At 36.3% G+C, this 14,164-nt stretch overlaps 2 long non-coding RNA genes across 2 annotated transcripts in view; one reads left to right on the top strand and one right to left on the bottom strand.

Moving 5' to 3' along the window:
• Nucleotides 1-12,968, top strand: part of LOC138401484 (uncharacterized) — a 54,288-nt gene extending 41,320 nt beyond the window's left edge. The window contains exon 3 of the long non-coding RNA XR_011236525.1: nt 12,917-12,968. This is a non-coding gene — a long non-coding RNA (uncharacterized lncRNA). The remainder of the gene's footprint in view (nt 1-12,916) is intronic.
• Nucleotides 6,790-14,164, bottom strand: part of LOC138401483 (uncharacterized) — a 32,226-nt gene continuing 24,851 nt past the window's right edge. Inside the window, exon 3 of the long non-coding RNA XR_011236524.1 lies at nt 6,790-6,860. This is a non-coding gene — a long non-coding RNA (uncharacterized lncRNA). The remainder of the gene's footprint in view (nt 6,861-14,164) is intronic.

The raw sequence follows: 14,164 nt of genomic DNA, 5'->3' as shown, positions 1-14,164 counted from the left end.
GCCTGGGCAACAGAGTGAGACTCTGTTTTTTTTTTTTTTTTTTTTTTTTTTTTAGACAATCAGTTATCTGGACATCAGTAGGAAAAGTTAGCAGGTTTCAGAGTAGCCAGAAAAGAAGAGAGACAAATAGCTGGGGACACTTCAACTCTAGAGCGGTAAATGAGCACAGGCTTCCATTTAAAGTCACCCGCTACAGTAGCTCCTCACAAGAGTCAGCCTGTCCTTTGCAGCAAGGCATTGACTTCTTCATCTATGAAAGTCTTAGAAGGTATCTTATAACAGAAGTCTATGTCTTCCACATTAAAAATCTGTTGATTAGTGCATCGCCCTTCATGAATTATCCTAGCTAGATGTTATGGGTAAGTTGCTACAGCTTATCCACCAGCACTTGCTGCTTCACCTTGCACTTTTATGTTATGGAGATGGCTTCGTTACTTAAGCCTCGTGCACCAACTGCTAGCTTCATACTTTTCTTCTGCAGCTTCGTTACCTCTCTGTCTTCATGGAATTCAAGAGAGGAGCCTACTCTAAATTAGGTTTTGGCTGAAGGGAATGTTGTAGCTGGGGTGATCTATCCAGAGCACACAAACTTTCTCTGTATCAGCAATAAAGCTGTTTTGCTTTTTTGTCATTCATGTGTTCACTGGAGTGGCACTTTGCATTTCCTTTAAGAACTTAGCCCAGCTGTGGCTGCAAAGGACAACTGGTGTGGGGGGCCTAGCTTTCTCTGAGCTTTTTAGATGTCTTCCTCATTTTTTGTAGAGATGGAGTCTGTCTACATTGCCCATGCTGGTGTCAAAACTCCTGGCCTCAAGTGATCCTTCTGCCTCAGCTTCCTGAAGTGCTGGGATTACAGGTGTGAGCCACTGTGCCCACTGGCCATGATTTTGACTGTATGTTCTTATTTATAAAATAAGCTGACAAGTACAAAATTGTTGGCATAAATAATGAGGCCTAAAATGATATTATTTTCCTCCAGAGAAGTCTTACTTTCATTTCTTCTAGGTGCCGGGCAGAACTCCTAACCCAAGACCATCTCAATCTTATTTAGGGACTAACTTCTGAAGCTGAGTTACAGCCCTTCTGGGGAACATGTATTTCTAGTTCAAACTTGTTCTCCTCAAGTACAGCCCACTGGGGTCCGAACTCCCATGCTGAGAATTTACCAAGACCCCATCCTCCCGGCTGCAATGCTATCAAAATGGCCCATGCCCTCCTAGCTTCCCCTCTGCAAATAATACTGGGGGAAAGTACCCCCAAACACTGGGCATACTTTGAGACCCCTCTTTGTACCCTTATCCAGTAATTCATCATTATCTTGATAGCTCATCCGTGCCTTCAAGCAGATTTTTTTTTTTAATATTTATTCAGCTTTTCTAGTTGTTCTCAGTGGACGGTTGGCTTGAGTCATCTACACACCTATAACCGGAAACAGAAGTCTCTCCTATGTTGTAAAAAGGTATTGTATATGTTCACTGCTGGTCATTTTAAAATATATAAACAAATTCTTTGATATGCCTTTCTTTAAGAGGTGGGGTTAAATTTCCCTCCCCTTGAGTATGAGTTGCATGTAGTGACCTTCATCTAATAGAATGTGGCAAAATGATGAACTGTGACTCCTGAGGGTGGGTCAGAGCAGCTTCCCCCTTGCTCTCTTGCTCAGGGGAAGCCAGCTGCCACAATGTAAAGGGATTCAAGGAGTCCTGTGGAGAGGCCCATGCAGTAAGGCATTGAGGCCTCTTGCCAACAGCCATGTGAATGAGCCGTCTTAGGAGACCCTCCAGGCTCAGTGTGGCCTCTGGATGACTACGGTCCAGGCCAACTTCTTTACTGCAACATGAAAGACTCTGAACGCAAACTACCCAGCTAAGCCAGCCTTGAATCTTTCTTTCTTTTTTTTTTTTTGAGACACAGTCTCGCTCTGTTGCCCGGGCTAGAGTGAGTGCCGTGGCGTCAGTCTAGCTCACAGCAACCTCAAACTCCTGGGCTTAAGCGATCCTACTGCCTCAGCCTCCCGAGTAGCTGGGACTACAGTAGCTGGGACTACAGGCATGCGCCACCATGCCCGGCTAATTTTTTGTATATATATATTTTAGTTGTCCATATAATTTCTTTCTATTTTTAGTAGAGACGGGGTCTTGCTCTTGCTCAGGCTGGTCTCGAACTCCTGACCTCGAGCGATCCACCCGCCTCGGCCTCCCAGAGTGCTAGGATTACAGGCGTGAGCCACCGCGCCCGGCCCAGCCTTGAATCTTAATCTGCAAACTGTGAGATGATGAATGTTAAACCAAGCAATTTTGGGGTAAATGGTTTTATATTAATAGTAATATGTTTGTTTTTAAACTTTATATTTTATTTTTAATTTAATATTCATTTTATATGAAAAATGAAATCAATAGCTTAAAATTTTAAAGTAATATTTAAATAAAAAGAATATGTTGTATGATCTCTGCTTCCAGTTAGGAATAAAAACAAGAGTTTTTCAGAACGGATGAAGTCATTTCCACAATAGCATTAACAGATAAGCCATTCAGAAAGCCTTTAGGATTTATTCTTACTTCCTGAAGAGCTTCTATAATATGGTCTCTAGGCAAAGTGAAAACATACGTGAGCATTTGTCTTTTCCAAAGTAACACAATCTGACTATAGCTAAGTTATTGAATGGAACTATGCTTTTACATAAAAAGCTTAAAACCAATTAAAATATAATTTTAGTTCTTACCTGCTGACTTCTGGATGTAGTTCAGCCAGTCACTTCATGATCTTGGTCAAGCTACGCACGTTCAATGTATTTGGAGGTATGAATCTAACAGGTGCATCAGGTAATAATTTAGCAGATTGAATTTGTTTACAATTCTTGACACCCTAAATAAACATTTTAAAAGTTTTCTTAAAACCATTACATAGTGATAATCCAGCTTGTTCAATTAAAATAAATTTTAAAATTATAAATAAATGGCTCTGAAAATTTTACTTTAAGATTATTTATACCAAGTAAATTTACTTCAGCGGTGTTCAGGGCTATGTGTTAAAAAAACATGCCCAACATAATTTTTTATAGTAATGATAAAGTCTATGAGACTATGTCTAAATCAGCCTTTCTCAACTGGGATTCTTCCTCTGAAACCCAGAACACAGCACATGGTGTAACTATTTTCTCCACCCTCCCAAAGACAGGACATAACCAACCCACCTGATAAAGGCTGGTCTGAAGAGTAATTATAAATATTCTACATTTTATTTACTAAATACTGTATGTAATGAACACAAACTACATGCCCAAAATTGTATCACAGGTTATGGGGAGGGAGGGACTAGTAATATAAAGTGCAGCCTCCTTCACTTGTGAAAGATAAAATTAAAATGATCAATTAGTTACTATTAACCATGCAAGTAGACTATAAATGGTGCGAAACCACTGTAAATCCTGTAAAAATTCAACAAAGAAAGGGCTCAGACTTTAAATCCTAGATGAAAAGTCAGGGCAAAATACATAAAATATTAGCTCTGTCACACCAGAATATTACATTTTACTTATTGCCATTATCTCTCCCACTAGATTTAAGCTTCATATAAAAGCACAGATTTTTGTCTATTTTGTTCACTGTTGCTTTCCCAGTTCCTAGAATAATGTACACAGTTGGTATGTAATAACTCTTTGTTCAATAAATAAGTGAAAAGATTGGAATGTGACAGTTTAAAGTGATAGTTGAAACCACAGAAAAAATGAGCTCTCCAAGAAAAAGCCAAATTACTGGTATGTAATAGCAGCGATAATAGCTGTACTTACTGAGTACATCCTCAGTACATTGTACTAAGAATTTTTCCATATTAAGCTCATTTAAACTTCTAAATATTTGAGGTAAGAACTATTATCCTCATTTTAAGACAAAAAGCTCAGAGAGTGAGGTAGCTCTCGCAGAGTCACAGGATGAGCAGGAGGCAGAGCAAACATCCGTGTTTAAAACCTCAGTGAGGTACAGATGAGGGCATAAAAAAATAAAATGACTACGTTTCATGGTTTTAATAATTATGAGATAACATTAGGTATAAAAATTGATGAAAGTATACTAATTAGTTACTTACAGAGTAGCACTATTCAAGAATAAAGAAGAAAAAAAAGACTGGAAAGCAGCAGTCCCCCACCTTTTTGGCAGTATTCATTTCCTTCACAGCCATCTTTATATCACCGTTTTTTGTGTGTTTTTTGTGTGTGTGTGTTTTTTTTTTTTTTTTTTGGAAAGCAAGAGATGTATATCTAAAATAGAAAAGCAGAAAACCAAAAGGTTTTTCATTGACTTTAAATTACCTCAAACTTAATTTTGTAACCCCTGACTCAAATATAGTTTTCACAATAATAAATGCTCTTATAAAGGTTGATATATTAAGCCGGGCGCAGTAGCTCACGTCTGTGATCCCAGCACCCTGGGAGGCCGAGATGGGTGGATTGCTCAAGGTCAGGACTTCGAGACCAGCCTGAGCAAGAGCGAGACCCCATCTCCACTAAAAATAGAAAGAAATTATATGGACAGCTAAAAATATATATATAGAAAAAATTAGCTGGGCATGGTGGCGCATGCCTGTAGTCCCAGCTCCTCGGAAGGCTGAGGCAGGAGGATCATTTTGAGCCCAGGAGTTTGAGGTTGCTGTGAGCTAGGCTGACGCCACGGCACTCTAGCCGGGGCAACAGAGTGAGACTCTGTCTCAAAAAAAAAAAAAAAAGGTTGATATACTTAGCTTGAAATCAGGAAGAATGTTTATTTAGGATAACTAAATAAAAACCAAATTAAAGATGAGAAATAAAAAATACTAAGCATTTCTCATGAATTATCTCCTATTAATTTTATATTAAAACTTAATGTAAAACATTTGCAAAGCTTATATATGATAAAGTTACAGAGATTAGCAATCTGGGGACTATTTATACTAAAAAAAGTTAAAATTAATTCCTATGTTCAAACATAACCTCCAGATGACTCAAAGGCATGCAATGTGAAAGTCAAAATTTAAAACATTTGCCAGAATATTTAAGAGAATATCTTTATGGCCTTGTTGTGGGGAAATATTTAGACCAAAAAAAAAAAAAGAACATCGAATCAGAATTTTAACCATATAATTGAGAAAGTCAGGCAAGAGCTATTCCTATAAAAGCACCAGACCTAGAGAGTGTCAGTGGAAGGATACATTCCAAATCTGAAAAGTGGTTGTTTTCAAATGATGGGACTATGGATAATTTTTTATAACCTCCTTGTATTTTTGCATTTAATTGTATTTTCTAAATTTCCACACAGTATGTATAATACTTAAGAAAAGAAAACCCCACAGTTTAAGGATGCAACAAGATACTAAAAGAATCTTTCACATCAGGTAATACTACTAGGATTATAATACTGCTTTAATGAAATGTATTAATACCACATTAATGAGTAAAATTTAGAAAGCATATACTCTTAGGTGACTCCATTAAATAAAATTATTTTTATTTTATTTTTTTGAGACAGAGTGTCGCTTTGTTGCCCAGGCTAGAGTGAGTGCCGTGGCGTCAGACTAGCTCACAGCAACCTCAAACGCCTGGGCTTAAGCAATCCTACTGCCTCAGCCTCCCGAGTAGCTGGGACTACAGGCATGCGCCACCATGCCCGGCTAATTTTTTTTTCTGTATATATTTTAGTTGGCCAGATAATTTCTTTCTATTTTTAGTAGAGACGAGGTCTCGCTCATTGCTCAGGCTGGTCTCGAACTCCTGACCTTGAGCGATCCACCCGCCTCGGCCTCCCAGAGTGCTAGGATTACAGGCGTGAGCCACCGCGCCCGGCCCATTAAATAAAATTAAACACCTATTTTTTAACAAATTTCAACCCCACCTACAAACAGGATTCTCTCTTAATTGATAAAGATTTTCATATCTGAAATGAACAGCCATCATTTTTTATCAGAAGACAGTAAAGGTATTTCCATCACCATTGTGATTTGAATGGTCTGACAATGTCACAAAATAGAAAGTAGCAACATACAGATTGGAAGAGATTATATATAGATGATGTAGCTATCTACCTAAAAAGTATACAAGTGTCATCTGAAAAGTAATTAAAATCAGAAAAGAATACAATTTTCTGAGCAGCTACTATGTGCCAGGCTTTAATCCTAGTGCTTTACAAACTTAACTCATAGTAGTTTCACAACATCGCTATGACAGTACTATCAACCTCACTTTATAGACAAAGAGGAGGCTGAGGTACAAAAAGGTTAAGTAAATTGCCCAAATTTATTCATCAAGTTGCTGACAGACCTGGGAATTGAGCCGAAGTTATCTCTTTCTGGAGCCCGTTCTCCTTAACTAAGGCACTCTACATTCCCTGTGAAACAGTGCCTAACAAGATAAAGCACACGGAAGTCAGTCAGTCTGCCACATACCACTAATAACAAGCTACAAAGTATAATCCAAGAAAGATCTGATTAAGAACAGCACGAACTAATGACTGCAGCTATTTGTCTATAATGACTGCAACTATTTGTCTGCATGGCCCCCTATACTAGCCTGGGACCCTCCTGTGGGAATGGCCTTTGACTCTATCCCCACTGCGGCTGATGTCTGGTACAGAACCTCTAGTGAGCAGCAGGCACACAGTAATGCACATTGCACTGAATTTGGGAAACACACCTGTAGTTAGTAGAAGAATCATAAATTGAAATTTCAGAAACTAGGTATTTCTGGAAATGAGACCTTCAATCAGCCTAAAAAAGGAGAAATAATATGAAGTTCAAAAAGAAATCTTGGCATACCTCAGAAACTGAAGGGCAGAGACCACCATCATGTACCAAATAACCTTTATCTCTTCGTAAGGGTTCAGCATACATTTCTGCTTGTAGAAAAACAGAATATACCATAGAAATGATCATCATTGTATTGAGATGTTTAAGAGAAAATGAAAACTTGCTAAATATTTCATGGTTTCTTTTTACTATCACAAAGCTTATCATAAAGTTATCAACAAATATCAGCATGACTAGACTGAAGACCAAAAGCCTGGAGTACAGTGTTAAGATTTCTGGGCCTTAATCGTATCATCTTGAAAAATAAATGGGTATGGATTAGTTGATATTAAGTCTCTCATAGCTCAAATGAATAAATTACATCTAAACGGAGTAATCAGTTACAGCTGTCCTTTGGTATCCCTGGGGGACTGGTTCTAGGACTCCCTGCGGATACCAAGATCTGAGGATGCTCAAATCCCTTATATAAAATGGCATAGTATTTGCATATAATCCACACACATCCTCCTATACACCTTAAATTATCTCTAGATTACTCACAATACCTAATACAATGTAAATTCTATGTAAATAGTTGTTATGCTGCGTTGTTTAGGAAATAATGACAAGAAAGTTGGTTGAATCCATGAATACAGAACCCACGGGCTGACTGTACATCATAACTAAAAAAGTCTGTCATTTGTCCCTGGTTCAGAGAAGTGCTATGAGAACACTGGATGTACACAGGATCTTAACTCCTTAGTGTTACTGCTGGCTAGAGCTAGTGGGAGACCTCTTTACACACATTCCTTTGTTGGGGAAATAACATACCAAGAAAACCTTTCAATCAGACAAATATCAACAGCAGGTATTATATAGCTTGTGATAATGTTAAGAGCACATAAGAAAAAAACAGACAAATTACTTGAGTTAGACAGCATGATTTTGGAAGCCACAAATACTAGGATTATAGATATAGATAATTTTTTTTCTTGCTTGACAAAAAAATTCAAAATTCTTAGGCTGCAATCTCATAGTCAATATTGTGAAGGGAACCTGGTCTGAAATTAAAGATTCACTAAATTGAGATTTGAATTACTAGCAAATCCTATACCTGGCACAGAGGGAGTACACAAATATTGTTGAATGAATCCATGAGTACTTTTACTTATGTTTTAATAATTCTTAAATAATAATGGGAGATTTGTAAATTTGATTGTGTTCAGTAGTAATAGTAACAAGAGTAGCCTAGCACTTATTGAATGCTCTGCTCCAGGCAACATGCTAATAAGCACTTTATATACACATCACCTCACATGATTCTCCCAACCACCCCATGAGGGAGCTATTACTAATATTATTTCCATTTTACAGATGATGATACTGAGGTCATAGGAGTTTAGGTCACAAATCTGTTAAGTATTGGTGCTAGAATTCAGGCAGAGTCTTTCATCTAATCAATACCTAACCTTCTTCATTAACTTACTTCATTTAATTTGTTAATCTCTTTGGATTATAAATGTATTCTACAGACAAAATAGTGAAACTACCTAGCTTTACATTTTTATATTGCAGTGAAAAAGAAGTAAAGAGATATAGTACACTAAAGGAGTCAGAAGGTGTACATTACACCCATCACCTAACCCTTCACTAATTCGATACAAAATATCTACTGGGTAACCTATGGGCTGCACGCTGTACTTGGCAGTGAACAAAATCCCTGATCTTGCTGAGCTAGTATGTAAGGGTGGGAAGGCAGTGAACCCAGTAATCTATCAAGTATCAAGTAAGCAAAACACACAGTATTATGACAAGTGATATGGTGGAAAATAATGCAACGAAAGAAAAACACAGTTACAATTAAATCAGATGATATAATATTTTAAGTTGTGTATATGTATTAATATATGCATAAAGAAATGCATTGAAATGCTCACTAAAATATTCATAGTGGTTACTGAAGGTTGCAGAAACTTCAGGTAATTTTAATCTTCTTATATTTTCATATTTGATTTAAAAATCTTAGTAAGCCATTATTTATACAAGCAGAAAAAAATAAAACCATCGCTAATATGGAAAATTTAAAAACCCACAGAAACATACAGATAAAAATAAAGAGAGGTAGCATAACTATCACAAGAAATGATAGAATTTTCTCTAGTGCCTGTGATTATTCTAACTATTATAAGCATTTAGGGACTATCTAAAGTTGAAAATATTCCTGAAATAGATGAAATTATTAAAGTGAGGGAAAGGAAATAGTTTCCATCACTAATACCGATTTGATAGATTAGTACTGGTTACCTGAGGAAAACTGAGAAGTTGGTTTTGTTCACCAGGTAACCGCACCTGGAAAGTGTCCAGTGAGGGCTCAGTGGAAAAGAATGCAGCTTATCTACTTGCTAACTAAATCTTGGGTTTAAGCTTTTAGCAATTCTCTGCTCTTTAAAAAGTTGACCTCCAACTGGACAATTTCTCATTTTGTATAAAGAAAAGCCGCAAACAGGAATAAAATATTAAAACAGCTCAGGCACCCAACACAACACAGAAGCAGGTAAGTATTATTTTACAAATAGGTTAGGATTCCTCAGTAAATTGTTAAACCAACCTAGTGTAAACTTCAGATTCCATCTATCTTGTTCTATTTGATTTTCTTTCCTTCCTGAGAAGTCAAATCCTGTCAGGTTTTCTTTAGCATCAAACTAGTCTTCACTTATTTCTACAGTCTAATAAATTGAAAACAATGAGCTATGAATTACCTACAATGTTTAACCCTCTGAAAAGTGACCTAAAAAGCATGATGAATCACTATGATAATTACTTGTTTTATATAAAAATCTAAAGATGAATATTAAGCAAAATAAGAGAACCAAGCATAAACTTCTGTGAGTAAGGGATTTCAGCAGTCCCGAAATAAAAAATTCTTTTCAGTTTGAGTGATCAGCTTCCTAGTTTCCCTTTAATTAATATTGATTCCCAGTTTATTAAAACTGTTACTATTCTGATTTTTAATTGTTATTTATTGGAAAAAAGACATTATCTTTATATACAGAATAAGAGAAAACTTCTTTAAAAGGACTAAGCAGTGCTGCAGCTCTTTATATCATTACAATCAATGATGGTTTTGGAATGACCATAATCTATTTTCATAGAGGAGAAAACTAAAAAAATGTACACAATTTACAGAGATACAATTAGACACAGGAAAGAAAGTTTTCAAATTGGAAACATGAAGCAGAATAAAAGTCCATATTATTATTCAGCATTATCGGATATATCAGGTGACTTTAAAGACAAGTCAAGCAAAAATAAGAACATACTTAACATTCACAATCAGAATGATGCCATTGCAGTCAATTAAAAATATTTATTTTGATTTAATGAATAAACACTGGAGATATTTTAAACCTTGACTGTTTTCTGGCAACTATGAAAGATAATATATTTTTATACTAACTTTTAGCATCAACTTTCAGTTGATCAAAGTCTACATTTATATCACCATTTTTTAAACCGTCTTTCTTAGGTGACATGTCTTGTTTAGGATGACTACTGTCAGATAACAAAGATACCTGTGGATTAAGATAATAAAAACAATAATAAGGACTAGCAATTATTGTGCTCTTACTATGTGACAGGCACTCTTCACTGGCATTATTTAGCCCGTACAATAACGAAGGCTATGAGAGTAAAACCATCAACCTGACTTCACAGATGAGAAAACTGAATCTAAGAAACTCATTGCGCCAAGTCACAGTTAACAAGAATTAGGATTTGAATCCAGTCTGTGTATAGTCACTATGTGCTAACACTAGTATTTTGGAAAGTGTGGCAGATACACACTAGAAGTACTTGAGATAACTTTGGGAGGTATATATAAATATTAATAACATTAACCTTTAACAGTTATGTATTTAATTTAGTGTTTGCTTATGCATATCTTTTATTTATGGGAAGTAATATTTCTTTCTTATATGTAAGAGTGAACTATTCTTCACACTTACATTTTTGTGAAAAGGAGAATCATTTAAAGAAAAATACAGAATAATATTACAGGTAACATAGGGCTATGGTAAATTGTGAAGATGGCACATGAATAGCTGGAATTTAGAAATACTATATTACACTATACTGGCTTTCATGCATAACTAGTTAATTTAATGAGACAGGGACTAAAATGTAATCCCAACTTAAAATAGATATTGTTTTATAGTATTGTTTTATAGCCAAAAGTATGATTATAAAAATTGCTACATCTACATCTTGTACTTTTAAAAATAATTTATTCCTCCTAAATAAGCAGGTTATACCATTGGTACCATTGCAATGAAAATAAAGCCCTTAAGAATTATCATATAGTACTAAATGTATAAATTGTTTAAGCAAAGTATTTATACGTAAGAAATTTAAGTACATGAAAATCTAGTTATGAATCTGTTAATTCTTTGTGGATAACTGAGTTTTTTAAAAAACGAATTTAACAATAGAACAATTTGTTAAAACAATTTACTTTGTATCATTCATGTTAGTAGAAAGGAATATATATTAATCAAGTATTTCACTTTGGACTTGGGAATTCATCTTGGGGGATTACCTAAGACCACTCAAATAATGAAACCTTAAAGTTAAGACCAAAGTCAGAAAAGCAGAAATAAACTTCAGCTTTCCTATTCCATTGCCTCCTGGCTTGATAATGGAATGTAACTTATGTTACTATAACACTTTATAATTTGCAGGGTGTTCTTATATAGATTAAACCATCTTTCCTGATTTTCATCTGACCAAGATTCCCTTGGTGGAACAAGACAGAATGAGAAAACTTATGAGAAGCATTTAAAAACTATTTTCATCATTTCAACAAAGGAGAAATTAAAACTTTGCTCTACCTAAAATAAATGGAACATTATTCTACCTCATGACATGAAGGTGCAAGGTATTAGTTTTAACTACACTCATGCAACACGATGGTGGCTATATATCATGGATTTGCCCGAGACAGTCCAGATTTATACCTATTGCTGTGGTGAATGATTAACATTACTATTACTTTTTCATCCTCAAAAGTCTAGTGATTTGGTGATAAACTATATGCTTACCCTACTCAACATATATTGCTGATATCTGTTTCATTAGGCTTAAATACACCATTATGTTCCTCCTAATTAAAGTAAGCTATAAAGTAAGCTAGTTGAGTGAAAAGAACGATGTTGGGGTCTCTAAAAATTATAATTTACTTATGCCATAAAATTAAAGATTTGGGGCTGGGCGCTCTAAACTTCTGAGTTCTGTCATTGATGATTTGCAATGTGGGATATGCTCGCCTGAGGGAGGATCAAAATGATCTACTGGGAAGTTAGAGGAAAATACTAGAACTTTCTTTTTCTTTCTTTTTGAGACAGAGTCTCACTCTGTTGCCCAGGCTAGAGTGCCGTGGCATCAGCCTAGCTCACAGCAACCTCAAACTCCTGGGCTCGAGCGATCCTCCTGCCTGAGCCTCCAGAGTAGCTGGGACTACAGGCATGTGCCACCATGCCTGGCTAATTTTTCTATATATATATCTATATATATATATATATATATATATATTTATAGCTGTCCATATAATTTCTTTCTATTTTTAGTAGAGACGGGGTCTCGCTCTTGCTCAGGCTGGTCTCCAACTCCTGAGGTCAAACAATCTGCCCGCCTCGGCCTCCCAGAGTGCTAGGATTATAGGCGTGAGCCACCGAGAACTTCCATTTTTATTTTTCATCTTTTAAAAAATTAAGCTGTAATAATGATTAGTATATAGAGTGACAAAGATGCCTGGTGGTTATCATGTTATATCTACAAGAGTTACTAGGAATAGAATAAGGAGAATGTGCCAAATTAGATTCATGCCTAACCATACTGGAAAATAAACATAAAAACAAAAGATGTTATAGTATATAATGTCTTAAATTAATCTGCTTCAATTTATCTAAATGTGCCTTTTTCTATACCTTGAAAGAACTGATTTTATGTTATAATATAAATGGAATATGAACAAAAGTGTGGAAGACTTCAACTGGAGAATTTTAGTTTAAGAAATCTCTAACTTGTGTGTATAATCTTGAGGTTCACAAGGTATTAGTCAAACAAGTCAGGCTTACTGTTCACTCTCTCTTTTGGTTTTTCTTTTAAGACAAGTGCAGTAGTGAGAAGAAGGGAAAGAGTAGAACAAGACGTTCAGTCTATAACTGACTGTGAACAATCAATCGAGATAACTGACTACCTTCAGACCAGCCTGTTCACTCTCATATTAAAATGTAAAATGATACAAGGCTAAAGAACCACTACTACATTCTGCCCCAATTGCTAAAGATTTTAAAGTCTGAAGATACGAAATAATGGAACACTCAAACTGCTGGTGAGAATGTAAAAGAATAACATCAACTTTGAAACAATTTGCTCTTGCATGGTCAAGGTGAGCTCTTTAGACTTTAGAGCCAATAATTTCACTCCTAGGTATATACCCTAGAGCAGGGGTCCCCAACCCTTTTTGGCACCAGAGACCGGGTTCATGGAAGGTAATTTTTCAGAGGGGGGGTGTGGGGAGCGATGAGGAATGGCTGTAAACACAGAAGCTGAAGTTGCTCATCTCCTGCCATGCAGCCCCCCAGTTCCTAAGTTTAATGGAAGACAATTTTTCCCACAGACTGGGTGGCGGGGGGGGGCTATTCTGCCACCTGGTCGTGGGGGGCACAGCCCTAGGGAAACTCATGCACATGTTCACCAGGCTACACACACACAAATGCATAAAAGAGCATGTTCTTAATGGTCGCATTGGGTATTAACCCAGATTATAAAAAAACTATAATGGGCCGGGCGCGGTGGCTCACGCCTGTAATCCTAGCACTCTGGGAGGCCGAGGCGGGTGGATCGCTCAAGGTCAGGAGTTCGAGACCAGCCTGAGCAAGAGCGAGACCCCGTCTCTACTAAAAATAGAAAAAAAATTATATGGACAACTAAAAAATATATGTATAGAAAAATTAGCCGGGCATAGTGGTGCATGCCTGTAGTCCCAGCTACTCGGGAGGCTGAGGCAGGAGGATCGCTTGAGCCCAGGAGTTTGAGGTTGCTGTGAGCTAGGCTGACGCCACGGCACTCACTCTAGCCTGGGCAACAAAGTGAGACTCTGTCTCAAAAAAAAAAAAAAATAAAAATAAAATAAAATAAAATAAAAAAACTATAATGGATAAATCTATTATGGTCCAGCCATACAAGAAGACAATAAAGAAAAATGAACGTGAAATTTAGCTGCCTACATGAATATGGATCATCTTATAAATAAATATAATATTCAATTAAAGAAGAAAACACGAAAGATCACCTCTAGTTATGACTCCATGTAAAGTCAAAATAGGCAAGCTAAACTGTATTGTTTAGGAAT

This window comes from Eulemur rufifrons, chromosome 21 (genome assembly GCF_041146395.1).
Source record: "Eulemur rufifrons isolate Redbay chromosome 21, OSU_ERuf_1, whole genome shotgun sequence".
Lineage (NCBI taxonomy): Eukaryota > Metazoa > Chordata > Mammalia > Primates > Lemuridae > Eulemur > Eulemur rufifrons.
The sequence above is the reverse complement of the archived record's forward strand: the minus strand, read 5'-3'. Positions and strand labels throughout refer to the sequence as shown.